Source organism: Channa argus, chromosome 13, assembly GCF_033026475.1.
Source record: "Channa argus isolate prfri chromosome 13, Channa argus male v1.0, whole genome shotgun sequence".
NCBI lineage: Eukaryota > Metazoa > Chordata > Actinopteri > Anabantiformes > Channidae > Channa > Channa argus.
The window spans coordinates 3922054-3938801 of NC_090209.1; the positions used below are offsets into that span (position 1 = coordinate 3922054).

The 16748-nt window shown below is 41.5% G+C and overlaps 1 protein-coding gene across 5 annotated transcripts in view; it reads right to left on the reverse strand.

Annotated features, from left to right (window-relative positions):
* Positions 1–15217, reverse strand: part of src (v-src avian sarcoma (Schmidt-Ruppin A-2) viral oncogene homolog) — a 28022-nt gene extending 12805 nt beyond the window's left edge. For 3 of the 5 annotated variants that reach the window (XM_067527109.1, XM_067527110.1, XM_067527108.1), the window contains exon 1: positions 14796–15215. The gene's annotated coding sequence lies outside the window, so the exon portion shown is untranslated. Of the gene's footprint in view, positions 1–14795 lie in introns of all 5 variants that reach the window. The other 2 variants (XM_067527106.1, XM_067527107.1) reach the window with 2 other exon arrangements.
* Between the last annotated feature and the right edge of the window lie 1531 nt (positions 15218–16748).

Consider the following 16748-nt stretch of genomic DNA (forward strand, 5'->3'; position numbering starts at 1 on the left):
AACAGAAAACTCCAAAGGGGAGAGGATCAGAAAAGGGAAGAGGAAGCGGGTGGGCTTATTTTCAGTAGTCGTCTTCATTGGGAAAGGGTGGGGGTGAGGGGTGGAGAGGGGTCAACAGGTCCGGACAGTCGATATCTCCCCCAGGTCATGTCTGCATGATGGGGGGGGGGGGGGGGGGGGGGGGTTTGCATCAGAGTAACGAGAGCAGGCACAAAGATGACGGGTGGCTAAGGGAGTTGCTCTTTGTGTGTTTTGAGATTTCACCAAGCAGACTGGCTGCATGGTTAATAGGCTGTTTGGAGCAGAGCGCGGCGGTGACGTTACCTCTCTTATCTCTAGTCACGCATAGCATGTCGCCTTTATAAGATAAGTCACATGCTGTATATGTTTATCAGTAACACTAACCTATGCTGAATATGTTTGGAGGCCAGCAGCTGTTGAAACAAAAGATTTTAAGGTGGAATAGAATTAGTTTCCTCTGGCCAACAGTGTCCTAATACTCATACCCGGAGCTTGCAGCCATATAAATGCACTAAACACTCCCAGAAAGGGAAGACAGAATCCAATGAACACAGCATTAAGAGAGTCTCTGGCCTTTCTTCACACTCAGTCTCGAACAAAGCCATCTTTTGTCAGCTCGCAGCAGGCAGCCTAAACAAGACACAGAACTGGCCTGTGGCTTGCAGGCTGCCAGGTCCTAGCGTGTATGAGCTCTAAAGGGTAGCAAGAAATATGGAAATGAAGGAAGCCAAACAATGTTACAATATGTTTCGCAGGAGTGCAAGTAGAATCACGTTAGTGTATGTGCAGTGATGATCCATACAGGGACAAAGCAAAATGCTGATTGTTAGAATTTTGAAAAAATGCTCACAGTCTCCTCCAACTGCATGATCAGATTCATCATTTAGGCCTCATAAGGCTGGGTTACTGTAACTAGCATCTACTGTCTGAGGCAAAGCCGCACGAATATCCCTCCGGCAAAGTGGGGGGTGTGGTTGGGTAGGTGGGTGGAGGGTTTGCTTAATTATGCATAAGGTCTGGCAATGAATTCCAGTCTCCTGGGCTTGTGGTAAATGGGAATAGCCTTTTAATATTGCTGCCAGGGTTGTTTCAGCCTCACAGAACACTGCATTTTCCAGTTTGCGTTTCTTTTTCATTGCATTTGAAAAGAAATCTCTGAATGGTAACCTCCAACTGAATACGGAGACAGGAGGTGGCATCATTCATCTATTAACAGGCTTCACTGATGGAGTCTTTGACAAGGCAAAGACATGACACTGGTCTGTTTCACCCCCAAAACAACATAGACTGTGTCATAAATCCTTTGGCATTTTGGCTCCTTTTTTTAAAAAAAAAAAAAATCTTTTCATCTTTTGGCAAGGATCAAAGGCATTTGCCAGTTTGAAGCTGAAGGAAAATCAAAGTAATATGCGAGACACAGTATTGTGAAGACATTAACAGTGGACGTCTTCTTTCTACCTCACAATGCTTGTTACTGCCACCTGTGGTTTCATACATGTACTCTGTGTTTTAGTAAAGCTTTTAACATTCACTAAAAGTCTGTTTAAAGGTCACAAAGAAGCTTAGGCCGTAATCACAACAATGAAATGAATTGTCGTACTAACACTTTGTCACACTGTAGGAATACGTAACAAATGTTCCTGCATAATGAAAGTGCTTTCATTTCTCCCTGTACCTCTGATGCTGGATCACTGGGGCCAAGCAACATAGCCCGAATTGAGATTAACACAAAAATCCGGTGTGTACGAAAGATGCAGTCGTTGTAACTGATTTCAGTGGGAGAAGCGTGTTTGCGCAGCATTTTCAGCAGTGCAATATGACATCACCAAGCAAGAACTGCATTACCCTGTCATTTCTGTGCGATCATCAATAGCTAGTGTGATAACTTTACAGAGCTGTAATATCATGTATGTAAGTATTACAAACCAATATTCTGTGTTTTGGTGTCTTTAAATGGACCGTACTTCATTGTCACATCAGTACCTACTGTAAAACTAAACAGTCGCACCAAATTATATGGCGGCTATCTTTGTTCTTTAGGAAAAATAAAATGCAAACACAGATTTTATAAAATGGTTTAAAAAAAAACAAAAAAACAAATTCAAACAAGTTTTATCTAAAAAGAAAAACAGGCAAATAAAAAAATAGCCTGCTTGAAAAAATGTGGGCTGCTTTTTTTTATAAATAAAGTGACCTGAACAATTAAAACCATGCCTGAGATTTAAAAACATAGAAGCTGATGTGGTTAGTCAGAAGAATCGATGTCATTACTACGGGAGAGGTTTTTTTTTATTGTTTTGTTAATTCATTGTGCAAGAGGTCGGAATAGGGCAAAGTTTCTATGATTTTATATTCTGTGATCATTTTACTGCTCCTCTTTTCAACTATCGCTGCTAGTTAATTTAACTAATTAATAACAATAATCACGCTGCCACCACATTTGTGTTCTACCTTTCTTGCACTTGGGGTAAGTCTACTTATGCTCTGGTCTGGCTTGTCTGAAGGACCCTCTCTGACTGGGAATCTCTTTTTTTGAAAATTTATATATGCACATTAAATTTGGGTCTGTTTTCTAATGACCTCATTTTTGGTTGGGTCCAAAACTTTGGATTGGAAAGACCTCTAGTAGTGATGCAAACTTTTATTAATTTGGGGCATTTTTTTTTCCAGAAACCATGCCTGCATTTATAAAATGTATTTTAATATGTATAAATCTGAGATAAAGTAAAATAAAGAAATACATTAATAAGTTTGTATTTGGATAGCTTTACTACGCTCCTTGGTTTGTGTCTGATAATTAGTCATATTAATGCATAGAGATGAAGGAGAAATCCAAAATAAACAACAGCCTGAAGCTGGGTAGCTGCTAAATGTTTTAGTGATTCACCAAGCCATCTGGGTTTATGTTGCTGATAATGAATACATTCCAGGCTCAGATACTGACAGTGATGACCTGAGTTTGAAAAGGGAAATGCATGGATGGCAAAAGTACACACATTTTTTGTTAAAGTAGAAATACAGATTCCTGTGCACACAACAGCTTTAGTAAAAGTACCGTACAGTTTCTGTGGAGGCTAACGTCAAATAACGTGAAAACAATATGCCAAAATGAATGTGCGTTAACTTCACTCCAATGAGCTAATCAGTTTTAACTATTAGCAGCAGAAATTAAAATATGATCAACACAGTTCAGGTCTAATTGGGTGAATTTCCAGGAGCTTTTATTGTCCATTTAATGGTGTTTTGGACAGAACACAGGTATCAAATATTTTAGTGAATTAACTGAATTATTTAAAGACATGTATTAGTTCATGTAAATGTTGTCATGAGCTCCTGCAGTAAAGGCCAAGCCAGAATGTTACACACACGAAAACTCATTATAGGGAAACAAGATGAGTAAAGCAACATTATAGTACAGCAGAGACTCAACATGTAAGGACCCTCCTGCTGCTAGTGGGGATAACTGAGCTAACGTCAGACTCCAGCTGGGCTGTGGAGGTTAACTTGACAGTCAATATTGACTGTTACTGCCAGTGAATAATAGAAGTGCAATGATCCAAAACAAATATTTAGTTGAAAGAACAGTTATTTGATGTGGTACTCAGTCAAGTACAGCTATCTGAATATTGTACCTAAGTTCAGTAATGAAGTATTTGTACTTCTAAGTATTTTACACTCGAAATCCGAAAACAGTGCTGTATTGCACATGTTCTGCCTGGCGTTCCAGAGGCATATGAACTTTTAGTGTCCTTCACACATGGCCTTTCTTCTATCGAAGTGAACAACAGGTGCTAACCTGCGGGGAGAGAACATCCTGCTGTTACTGCATTTGCATAAGCAGACATCAAACATTTAAAGCTGTGTGTGTCTCTGTGTGTGTTTGCTATGTTCGCATGTGCTGCAGAACACGAACCGAGTGGAGAAATGAACAGGCTGTACTCACAGACAAAATCAGGATACTTCACTCAAACTCTCACATGACTGATTACAACCTCATTCCAAAAGGGGTCTTTACATACATCACCAACTGATGTTGTTCGGGGAATAAGGAAGGTCTGTGTGTCTGCAGGGAATGTGTGCACATGTGTCTGTGGGTGTGTGAGTGAGTGAGTGAGTGCATTTGATCCTTAATGTCAATCTGGTGGATATATTCCTTCATCTTAATGCTCTCTATGTAATTACTAGGGGTGGGGGGGGGGGGGGGGACTAGGGAGGCTTTAGCACCAACGTCACCAGCCACCAATCGTAGCATAATCCAGCCCACTTGTCTGCTTATGCCTCTGTCCAGATTATCAACATTGACTCCCTAATCGTAATCAGCAAATGCTGACATTCCATCTGGGGTCCGCAAACAGCACAGGCGCTGCAATGACAGCACAGGACAGACAGGTCAAACTACTACCAGTGCTGTCTCTTGTACTAGTATTTCTCTTATCCTGGCCCAATAAACATCGGCTGTGGAAAAAAGATTAAAAAAAAAAACAAAAAACAAATCTCCATCGAGAGAAGCTAGAAATGTTACCGAGATAGTCACACAGTTTGAATAAAGTAACTGAACACGCTCACGTAGCACAACAGGTGGGCTGGTTCATGGCTCTGAGCAAACACTGGGTGTAGTTGAATGTCATCTTGTTTCTCTTCTCCTTCAACAAACAGGAATAGAGGAAATGGCTTCAAGGATGTGTTTGTACACCAGTCCTGCCCCCGCACAGGTTTGAGTTGCTGACTAGTACCTTTTCCAGCCACGTTTCGGTTTAGTAACTCATTAGGTTGATCATTACAGAGCTGAGGTGAAGTAATGCAGCGGTGAGCGTGTCATAGGGCTAATGCCTTTTACTGCGTTTTTACTGCAAGTAAACACTGTTTCAAACTGTGAACCACTCAGACCCAGAAAAGCTCCTCGGTGTTTGGACGTCTGTAGGTAAACACATGCCCCCAACGGCCGAACTTTGCTGAGTCCTGGATAAAACGCGTGTACCAATCATCCCCCTGTACTCCTGTCACAGACAGATACAGGGATGGGAGGCGGTGAAGTCAATATTTACCACTCCACACACACACACGCACACACACACACACACAAAACCCGGCTGTTGCTATGGAGGCGTTTCCAAGCATTCCACAAAGCAGCAAACTGCACAGATGTAACATAGTTGCACACATACTTTCTGGGCCCAAGCATTCGGAGAACGCTGCATGCCTGTTTGATGAAGAAAAAGGCAAGATTAGCACAGGCCCCGTCCCCCTCAACCATGTGAGAAGCCTGTGACTTAATGAAAACAAATGAGAGAGAACGAGAAAGAGAAAGAGAAAGAGAGGGGTAAGAGTTAGTGAGGCAGAGAAAGAAGGTGAGGTCACCTGACGTGAATTCTTTCCATTGTGATGTTTTTAGTTATACAACAGGAGGATTCCCATAAAAACACCATGTTTACCCATTTTCCCAGTCTCTCAGGAGCCTGCAGTGCTTAGGCTTCTATAATAGGATCAGAGGCTGTGAGCACTTATCCCCTTTCATTGTGTGCGTGCGCACATTTCTCACCACTGCTATTACTGCTGCAAAAAAGAAAAGAGAAAAAAAAAAAGGTGACCAACAGTTCAGATCACCTTTTGTTTTACCAATCTCCACAGCTAACCCGACCTTAAAATCAGATGACATCTCTGGGCTGGTGGAGCTGAGCAGCTGGGCGTTCCACCTTAAACCCTGTGCTTACAGAGGAATTTATTTTATTTTTTTTTTTCTTGTCCACTTCCAAATAGCAAACACTGCTGGCACCAACTGCAGGTTCATGGATTTTCTGTTATCCACTGCTCCTAATCTGAGCATGACATACATCAAATTATTTTTGGGATTAGGGCTCAGTAAGAAAATACGGTATCTGGGCCATTTTAGAAGAGGTGGCGCGTTGGTTTGTGCGAAGGGAAGCGGTGAGAACAGAATGGTTCCATATTTTTACAACACTTATTGTTGAGCGTTACATAAGAAGACGGACACCTCTTTCATCTGCACAGTCAATATTACGCAAAGCTCAACAGTAAATTAGCTTAGCAACATAGCATAGCAACAAAACGAACGGGCACAAATAGTAGGCAGCAAAATCTGCCCACAGCACCGACACCTCTAAAGCTCCCTAACTACCATGGTATGTCTTTTTTACCTAATTAGTGTAAAAGGCCCAATTAGTAGTTTTCCATGGGGATATGTGGAGGAATATGTCTTGTAGTTTTAGTATGTATCAAACACAAGTTGTAGATTAAGCACAGGACCTTTAAAAGGTGGCTTCTCATCGGACCCTCACTACCATAACAAAGTTACAGTTGATTGGATAAAGAAAAACTATTAGTTCCCTGACGAAAATGTACCGTATACTGTATGTTAGTGAACATTAGTGTTAAAATGTTGAATCGTTCTGACACCACTGCACTGGTCCTCGACAAGTTTTTTCCTAAACTAAAAATGACTAAAAATAAAACTGAAACCAAAACTAAAATAAGAAAATAATGGAGTCAATCAGTGAAATAAAACTAAAATGAAATGACTGAATAGTAGTAGTAGTAGTTTTATTCAGTCATCACACAACATAATGAAACTAACTAATAACTAAACGGAAACTGAGATTAGAGCCAAATATATTATCAGTAAAAAAAGAATTTAAATATGTAAAACTAGTATAAACGGTGCTCCGGTCCCTCTTTACATCTGTCTTCTTCCCCCTCGGCTTATCTGGGCCCTGCACCACCCTTTTCACTCCCTAACATTATGTCAAAGCCCACAAAGCAACATTTTAACCCAACGCTTTCCAGTCGAACAACCAGCACTGTGATTAAAGCGGGAGATGAAATCACTGATAACATGTCACATAAAAAAAAATTCCCCTTCCACAGTGGCAAATGGAGACACTGTAGAGCCCGAATCTGCCCGGTCACATAACATCAACAGTGTCTCAAGCCAGACATATGGAGTAAAGAGCCTCTCCCTGTGTGTGGGCCAGTTTACTCACACTGTGGGCTCCTACAGTCATTTGTGATGCAATCACATCATCAAAAATGCACCAGTAAGTTTCGTCAGGTTTTGAAACCTTCACCTCAGAGATTGCTGAAAACCTTCTCACCACGCTACCTTTGAATGTGGCCCTATGGGTGTAGAACTGGCTATAAAAAAAAAAAAAAAAAAGATAGGTGAAAAATTAAGGTGAGTACCTTATTTATCTCAGACCTTCCTAGACTGGGTGTGACGGACGGCTTAGAAGAGTTAGACGGAGCACATTACTATAATATCCTCTACTTGCCCCATCAGGTGTGTTACAAAACAGCAAATTAATTTCAGCAAATTAACCAGCAGTTTATGTTACACAATTTGATCTCAACGGTTTTGTGTTCGCACAAGAATATAATGTTTATGGCCTAGTGTTTCTGTATCACCTCCGACTAATACAGACAAGCATCCTGTCACTGCAGCACCTATATCTCCTCCTGATTTGAGCATCTGTGGCATGCATAGTGAAGGAAACTGTCAGTGTATTGTGCAGATAGAGCGATAATGTATTGTTCCTCTGTGACGTATTAAATACCAAGAACAAAGGGAATGTTTTATTACTGTACTGCTGAAATGTGCCCCACTGTCCCCGACTTATATTCAGGTTGCATTTCTTTTGAGCTTTACTACAACATCAGGCTCGTTTTCCTTCTCTCTCTCTGCGCGCCTGCTCTGCCGCTCTCATCTAAATATGGTCATTATGCGAAGCTGAGACTGATGAGCTGTGGCCATGTGTTCAAATAACACATAGAGAAGAGAGAAGGAAAGAGCGAGAGGAAGCAAGATGGAGGAAGGGAGGAGAGGAAAAAGATAATCCAATGGGGCTTTGGCTTTCTTAACCCCTTCCTCAAGTCTGTCTTACTCCCTTACACTTTGTCTACCCCCTCTCTTTGCCTCTTATCCAATCCTTTCAGGGGATTTCCAGAGGGAAAAGGTGGAAATAAAGGATTTCAATTCCTCTCGTGTGTCAGTCATATGTCATACTAGCAGAAAAAAAAAAAAAAACACATCCAACACGTCCAATTATTATGGAACTGGTAGACAAGTTTGCAGTGGGGAAAATATTAAATCTGAGACGACAAGAAAATGTAAGGGCTCGAAAAGAAAACGCATAAAATACTAAAGATGCGGAAAATATCGAACAGAAAGATGCCGAATAAAAAAAAACACTCTGTGCTTTAGTGCTCTAGATTAACTGTGTGTCACCTACTGTGAACCCAAGTACTGTGGTAGCAAATCCTTAAACTTACCTCCTCTCATCCCATTTCAAAGGGGCGGCATTTGATCAGCTCTAGTCCACAGAGACTCCCGTGTGCCTCATGCTTCTGTAACCTAGGGCTTTTCTAAATTAACTCGTCATCCATATAGCCAGCCAGTAAGCCCTGAAATCTAAGGCCTAAGCCCGGGGGAATAATATAATGTATAAATCAATAAAACACTAAATTCTGGATATTTATGTATGTATTGCAACCTTAAATGTAGCCATGTAAGCCAGGTGTGCATGTGTCTGTTTGTGGACTGTGACGTTTCCAGGTTTGTTGCAGCACTGCAACTTGGCCCAGTCATTGCCAAGGAATGCAGAATGGAGCACAGGGCGAGTTTCAACTCCTCTCCTGCTCACACAGCCCAAAACAGGAATGCATGGGGAGCAGGTAGAGACACCGTCAGTCCAGGATGTTCAGAGGCTGCCTCCGAGCGACACATACCACCCATCCCACCGCATTCTCTTTTACCTGCTGTCAGGGAAAGAGAAAGCAGCGTCGAGCGGCCACGTTTCGCACATTGTTTGAAGACGAATGCAAATCGAGGTCGAATAACACACGTTGCGACTGTTCATCCTCTCGTGAAAAAGCTTTGAAACAGTGTTTATTCCACACAAATTAAATGCATGCTGAGCGTGTCATGCATACAAACATTTTGTCTTGATATGCGACCTGTTTTTAAAAAAATAAATACATTTATATATCTAATTTTTTATTTTTATATTTTTACAGCAACAGAGGTTGCATTTCAAGACAAAACAAAGTCTGTGCAAATTCTTTATTTAAGAGCAGGGAAACAGCAGAGCCTCTGTGTTTCTGTGCACATTCACTACTGTAAATCCATTATGCTTTTTCCACGTTTCTATAGCTGCTTTGGCTGAATTTAAACTGAAATAAAAACACACAGATGGCACGACTGGGGCCATGCTTCCTTGGAGATAGACAAATAAGGGCGGCAGAGAAACCGAAACACCCAACAAGATCTGTCATTAAAATTTTAAAATGCGCCCTTGTCACGCATCATCATCAAAACATAACTGCTCCCTGCCATGACATTTCCATAGCAGATTGGAGGATGAGGCCCCCCAACACTGGGGTGATTTCCTCCATGTCCTTTAAACCACCCCTTTGTTCAGCAGCCCCTAATTTCAATATTCAAATGCAGCTCAGTGGGGCAGTGAATCAGCGATTGAGACTTTGGCTGCGAGGCAATCAGCACTGAGTGGAGGGTTGGTGCTGTGGCTGGAGCTTTCATCAGAAACTGTGGAGAAGAGTCACCAAAATGCACTTTGTGAGAAAGAGGAAGATGGTATGTAGCTCATCCAGACTCAGACCACCAAAACAAACTATACTTTATAAAACCCTGGTCACACATACTGACAAGTCACTGCTAGATTGAAAATACTGATAAAGACACACGGCGATATTAGAACTGAGTAAGGTACCCCGCTCCATAAAGTACTACAGAGAGGTGAGAGAGCCAGAAGGAATATAAATAACAGCAATAACAATCCTGTTGCTTCATGTTTATCAGTCCAGCTAAACATTTTGTTAGGTGGGCAGTGAAACACCAGACTATTGGTGGTTATGAGCAGTAAAGCCAAATCTAAAAACCACAGCACTTGGTAACGATGGAGCCATTTGTATTGTTTTAGCAACCTCCCACAGATACACTACTGTCATTCTGGGATATGAAGCAGTAAAACGTTGCCTTTAATATAAATCATGAAATCAAAACTTCTATTACTTACATCAAGTTTAGTGCTGCGACTGGCTCCATATCAGTTCAGTATCAGAAACTAGGGGAAATCAATTTCCGTATAAACTATTAACTCTCATGGACACAAGTGTATCCACTTTACCACATAGGGCAGATAACAATTAAACATATCCTTGTTTTTGAAGAGACATAATACAGATCAATTTGTAACTTCACTTAACTTGTAATTTCAAGTTAATTCAACTTAAAATGTTCATTTCCAGTCTGATTTAGAACGTGTTAATGTGAGCTGTTTGTAAAAACAAATATCTATCAGATATATCTGATATCTTGATATTTTCAATGGCTGTCTGACCGAAATGTCTTCGACCAGGTAGAGCATCTTGTGTCTAAGGTCAAAGCCTTTATTTTCAACTGCTGGACATTTCACTTTGTCTTTTGAAATGTAAATGCTCAGAATGTTTGTTATCTCTTTTCATCTGCTGCTTTTCTGCAGTTTGCTGAGGGTTTTGTGTCCTGGTACCTTGGCTGGTTGAGGCCTGTCATGAACAGCTGACTCCCACACTTTTTGATACTCATCATATTCTGCACATTGGATTTTTGTCGATGGGAAAAAAGCAAAAAGAAAAGTGTTTGAGGGCCTGTTTTTTAAAGGCAGATCCCAATCATGTGACCCACGTCAAGCATTTCAATCTAACAATCTAAGAGGCTATGATACCTCTCAGTGTCCACATGCAGTGGTCTGTCCTCCTACATGTCCATACGTGTTCGTTTTTTGCAAAATGAGTGAATATAATGTCAGGCTGCACATCCTGCAAACAACAATTATATATATTATAGTAGATATACAGTATATTTATATATTAAAGTGATATGATGACGAAGTCACACACTGTTACTTCTCAGATGTTCCTTGTACTAATTGTAATACAACGAGGCTCCAAGAGCTGCAGCTGTAAGCTCTTCCCATCATAAAATAAATACAAAAAAAAAAAAAAAAAAAAGGAAAAAGTATATCTGTCTGTAACAATGGTCTTCATGATTAAATCTTCAAGTCTCCTTAACATCTTGAGTCAACTGATGTTGTTTTCTCAAGTTTGGGCGGAAGGGGCACAGGTTTCCGAGCTGAACAAATTAAAAATGATTGGGTAACTATTGTTTGTTGGGCATTGTTGGCGGCTGCTGATTAAATTTTGGTTCACCAGCAAATCAATTAAATTACTAATTATTACATTTCTAATCAATTCCTTTTGATAGAGACACATTCAGAGGGATATGTGTTTATTCACTATTCATTCTGAGTCTGCTATCAACTGCTTCCTGTGATTAACTTTAAGGATCTGTAATTATAAGTGTATTACTTAATGCAAACTGTTTTTTGTTTCAGTCATTTCACATACCCTTTATCGTTTCCTGTTTTGGTCAGGTCATAAGATCTGCCTGGACTAGAAGGACTTACAGGGCTGATCGTCTCTGTGAGTACATGGTCTGCATTAAAAACTCCCATGTCAACATATACTGCAATGATTATCAGCAGACAGAAAGAGCAGCGTGTCCTCGTCGCACCGTCTCATTATCCTGGCCAGACTCGCACAGCTGCACCTACACAAAGCCACACATAGAGGCATCCTTCTTAATGCCAAAGACGCCTTTCCTGTCACAAGAAATGTGGACAGAGCGATGGAAAAGAGGGTGTTAGAGTGATCGCTGTTCCACAGAGGCAACAGTGGGTGGATTGAGTGGGGATGCGTGACCTGTGTTACCCTGGCCTGTTCCCAGAGCAGAGGGACAGGAAGTGGCCAAGGATCCTGGGAGGATACAAGCCCTCATCTGTTTGTCAGTATGAAACCAATATCAGATACTTCATTCAAATGACCAGCAAGCACAGGCCCCTCTGACAGAGAGCTCAGAGGGATATGAGCACTTCAGCTCTGTATCACTATCATTCAACTTCCTTCACTGGGTGCAGTGGACAGCTTTGTGGGTGTATGTTATAGAGGGTGGACAATTACATATCTGTCAGTAATACAATACATCATAGGCTTTAATAAAGAATTGGCATGGAAATACAAAAACAACATAAGCTTTAAGATAGTAGTGCACTGTAAAGCAGACAACAATTATACTGCCATATTCAACCGGAACTGGGAGAGACAGACAAAGCCCGACGGGATGAGAGAGACAAGAGACAGTGAACAAAAGTTAGGAAACAGTGGCATTCCTGTGCTAAACAGTATGTCTTTGAATGTAGCTGGGCACTAATTAGCACCAAATCTGGGCCGGAGCGACAGAAGTTTCGTATCTGCCACATGAAAAATTCAAAGGCATTTGTCAGTGGGAAGCCAAAACAGGCCTCTTGCTCTTCTTGCGTATATACGATCCTTCTCTCTTTGCTTCCCTTTGGAGTGTATTGCACATGTCGCCGGTGATTTGAAGAGGGGCTGATGCTGGCATTGGGTAAGTGTTTTGTTCGGTAAATGCAGCCAAAAGGGAACAGTGTGTTTTTTCAGGACACTGCTACAACTACTACTACTACTACTACTACTACTACAAGTACTGGAGCCCCAAATCTTACTGTCATCCTCCGCTCTGCTATTTGCAAGCCAGTTATTTTATTTCTCTGGCCAATAAGCTGGTCCCCCCTTATAATATCATAAACAAATATAATATGTGCTCTGTGTTGAGTGGCAATTAATCCTCATCTGACCTATAGGAAAGTGGGACACTGGCTAGATCCAGTGATGAACTCTGCAAACTGCCAGCTCCAGCAGTGTCTGTTTAATACAACTGCTCAGTTTGGTGCATTAAAGTTCACAATCAAAACGCTTGGCCAGGATGCTTGAGAAACAGTCTCTCTATAGACTGGCCCCCCCTAAATACTTCCTTTCCATCTCCCTGAATAGGTGCACAAAGGCAATGCTTGAAAGTGGAAGCGACTTGTCTTAAAGCCGTTGATGCTTCAGGGCTGGGTAGCTGCGGAAACAAGCAGCTCATTGATGCCAGGCCCAGTGTATCACCCTGACAGACAGACCACTCCAGTATAGGAGGGAACAAAGAGGCCAGTCCACAGCCACGATGCCAATTAACAGAAATTTCGGCCTCAAGAGCCACTTTCCACCAATCTCACAGGGGAACAAACAGCTACAGGTTTCACTGAGAGGCATTCATGGGATTCCAAGGAGCGTTAGGTCCACCTCCGAGGACCCTGTAATCTTACAGTCCGTAAGGACAATGGATCATGTCGTACCACTTGGAGAAACACTTCTCACTCACTGATTGGCTGCAACACCCGGTGTAGAATTCATGCTAAGAAGCTGGCAAAACTGGCAAAATTTGTCTTGGCTTGACATTCTATGAAACTATTCAACTGTGTGTCTGCTTGAGGCCATTTGTGAAATTAATACATGATAAAAACAAGTAAAAATGGGCATCGCGCAGACCCTGCGGTGTTTATAGTCCACATTGTCAGCGTCAGTTTGCATGTCACAGGCCTAATATTCAATGTGATGATATTAGATCCATGGGAAATAATATGTTTTTGTCTGCCTGCTGCCAAACCCCCTAATTCCTTCAGGAAAATACAAACATTGGCAAAAAGCTGTGGGGGATTAATCTGCACTACTGATGCACTACTGAAAATCAAACTTAACAGCAATATATTTTCATAAAAACAAAAAAAATCTATGGATGTTTCTCTGAAATACATCTCTGGAGAAATGTATCAGATTTTATGAAGGATTACTGAGGCAGAAAAAAAACAACAAAAAAAAACAAGTTGCGGGTTTACACACAGCATTTAGGTTTAAGGCAACAACACATGCAATACTGAGTGCTACAGCAGGTTTAAGCGTGTGTGCGACGACACACAACGACAGACTGATATTAAAGTGTCTGAGACCAATACGGTCCAGAAGCTAAAGCAGGTTTCAATTTTCTAGACAGATAACAGTTTGCAGAACTGTAGATCTGTGCAGACTGACTGGGGGAGTGAGGGCTGATGTGTACAGTGCACACAAACCAGTGAATGGTCCCAAACAATCTGAATCTATACATTCACAGACATGTCTTGCCTAAATAAATCACAGACGGTACAGTTATTCTGAGATGTGTATACTGAGCCTTTTCTATTCTGAGTTACCACCACATTGGAGTCGATATCTGGGCCTTTTGAGTCATGTTGAGTGGGAGAGACTAATCCTAAGCATATGACAACCACTTGTTTAACGTGTGTGGGTTTCTGGGAAAGAGAAATGTGGCATTCGGAGTGAAGCACCTCCACGTATGTCCTCTACAAAAGATATATGCTGCAGTCCATCTTCAAGCCAAACAGCAAAGTAAACCCCATGACAACTCCGACTGCAACACAGCTGCTAAGTTTACTGTCTGACTAGTGGGGGGGTTTCAGCCAGGGGGGGCATGTTCAGGTGACTTGTGCCAAACGTAGTGCAGACCACGGAGTGTGTGGAAGAGCATGTAGGCTCCAGGTTGCGTTTAACAAACGCTCGGAGGAGTCACTTTAATTGTCAGACTGGTAAAGCTGATGACACCGTTACTGGCGTCCGTGAACTGAACAGCGAGGAACATCCAGCTGTGACTGATGGCAAATATCTCACACGCAAAGCAGCAAGCTCAGTTTAAATCATTTAAACTGATCATAACATCCAGGCACAAGCAACAAAGCAACGTGTAATTAGGCCCCCGCACCCGCCTGTCAGTTCTCCAGTCACTCTCACTAAAATAACTAGTTGCAGATACTCACCCTGACGCGCAGGCTACACGAGATTTGGCGTCGCCTCTCTTCTGCCGATCAAACGCTTCAATTTCGCAAGAAAATCATTCATGAAGTGATACGACCAGAAGCTCACAGACCCTACAAACCAGGGAGGTTCGGAGCAGCAACAACAGCAGGAGCAGTCGGTGCCAAAACGAGCGCCACAGAGCCGACGAGAGATCCCATTCAACTGGAGGGGGGCCGCCCGGTGAGGTCACGACGGGGAAATCCTCCGAAGCTGGGAAAATCTTTGTTAATTTACACACAGGCTTAAATCTGCCCCACGAAAGCGAGAAGAGTCTGGAGCTTGAGTTGCCTGTGAAATGTGGGAATTCAGCTCTTCATGCGGCTGCAGCTCGCAGTCAGGTGCTGTGCAGAATCACCTAATCCTGACCAAAACACTGGGCTGCGATAGAGGCAGCGAGAGGCGGGGAATCCGGCGTAGAATGCCTCGCTCTGATTGGTGGAATTGGTGCCTACGCAATTAACCTGCGATTTAGCTGAATGATATTTCACAGAAGCCCCTCCTCACCCGGGGGTGCAGGTTCAAAGAGGCTCAGGGTTACAGTTGGGTGTGTGTAAGGTTAGGATGGTAACACCGCGACACATCATGCAATGGGTTTAGATGAAAAACTGTAAAAAAAAAAAAAAAAAAAAGAGATTCAGACTGAGAAACAGCTATGTATCATTTCCTGGGTGGCATTATTATGGGGAAAATTCAAAGAAACGATGGAAAAAAAGTTTCCCCCTTGTCCCTCGGTGTGGCACACTAGTGTCCTCTAGTGTTTAACGGAGACAGCCTGTCCAAATGCATGAGATGCAGCACTGCACATCAATCTCATAGCAGCACCCAGTGGTGGAAGAAGTATTCACATCCTCGAAGTATTATCAGCATGGAGCCCGTGTCATGTACAAAATTCTTGGTTTTTTTTTTGTTTTTTGTAGAATTGCATGAATATATAAATGAGAACATTTAAAAAAACAGACTCAGGTACAGTCATGTTTAGGACATTTTTAACTACTGGGTTGTTTAATGTCTGACAATTCATTGTAATTGTAGCACTAATGTTTTGTAAATATGAATATATGAAATACGATATATTAAGCTCTTGTAGCTGTTTAATCAAGGCAGTGCATTTCCCCTATGAGATGTAGTAAAAGTGCAAGGCAGCAGACAAAGGATGCGCTAATGTAAACACAAGGTGCTTTTAAAATTGCACTTAGCTAAAGTACTTGAGTTAATGTGCTCAGTAACATTTCACCACCGTCAGCACAATATACTGTGGTGCTGCATTATGCCAAACACATCTGTTGCTTGCTTAAAACACGTCTTTTTGTACTAAAATATCAAATATTGGAGATAAACTTGTATACATTCCAATAGTACGGTTATTATTATAGAGATATAATAATTATTAGTGATTATCATTACAATCTTGCTAAAAGACCAAAGCTGGTGGAGACTTTTTGCACAGTAATGTATCTTTTGTGGAAAAGATTTCTCCTTTTCTGGGTTTTTCAGAGAAAGCTGGACAATTGGATAGAAAATGATCCCCTGGTGTGTACTTTTGTGGTTTCTTTCAGTAATTAACATTATGTTCTTATTTCCTATTTATTACTATCTTTATTAGCCCAGTTTTACCTTGTTCCTTAATTTTGTTTTACTTGTGCAATGACAATACAGTGAATCTAATTTAATCCAATCGAACTTATTGTCTGGGTCAATTTTCAACTTCTGTTGTATATTTTGAGTCTCTTTTTGGGGGGATGATTTTTTTCATTTTTTTTTTTTTTTTTGTCATTTTAGTCTCCTTTGGCTCTTTATGGGTGTTGCCTCATCTTTCTTTGTGGTCACCTTGGGTTGTTCTTATTGTTTCAGGTCATTTTGTATCTCTTATTAATCATTTTGCTTCATTCACCACATTTCAGAGCTCTGAGGCT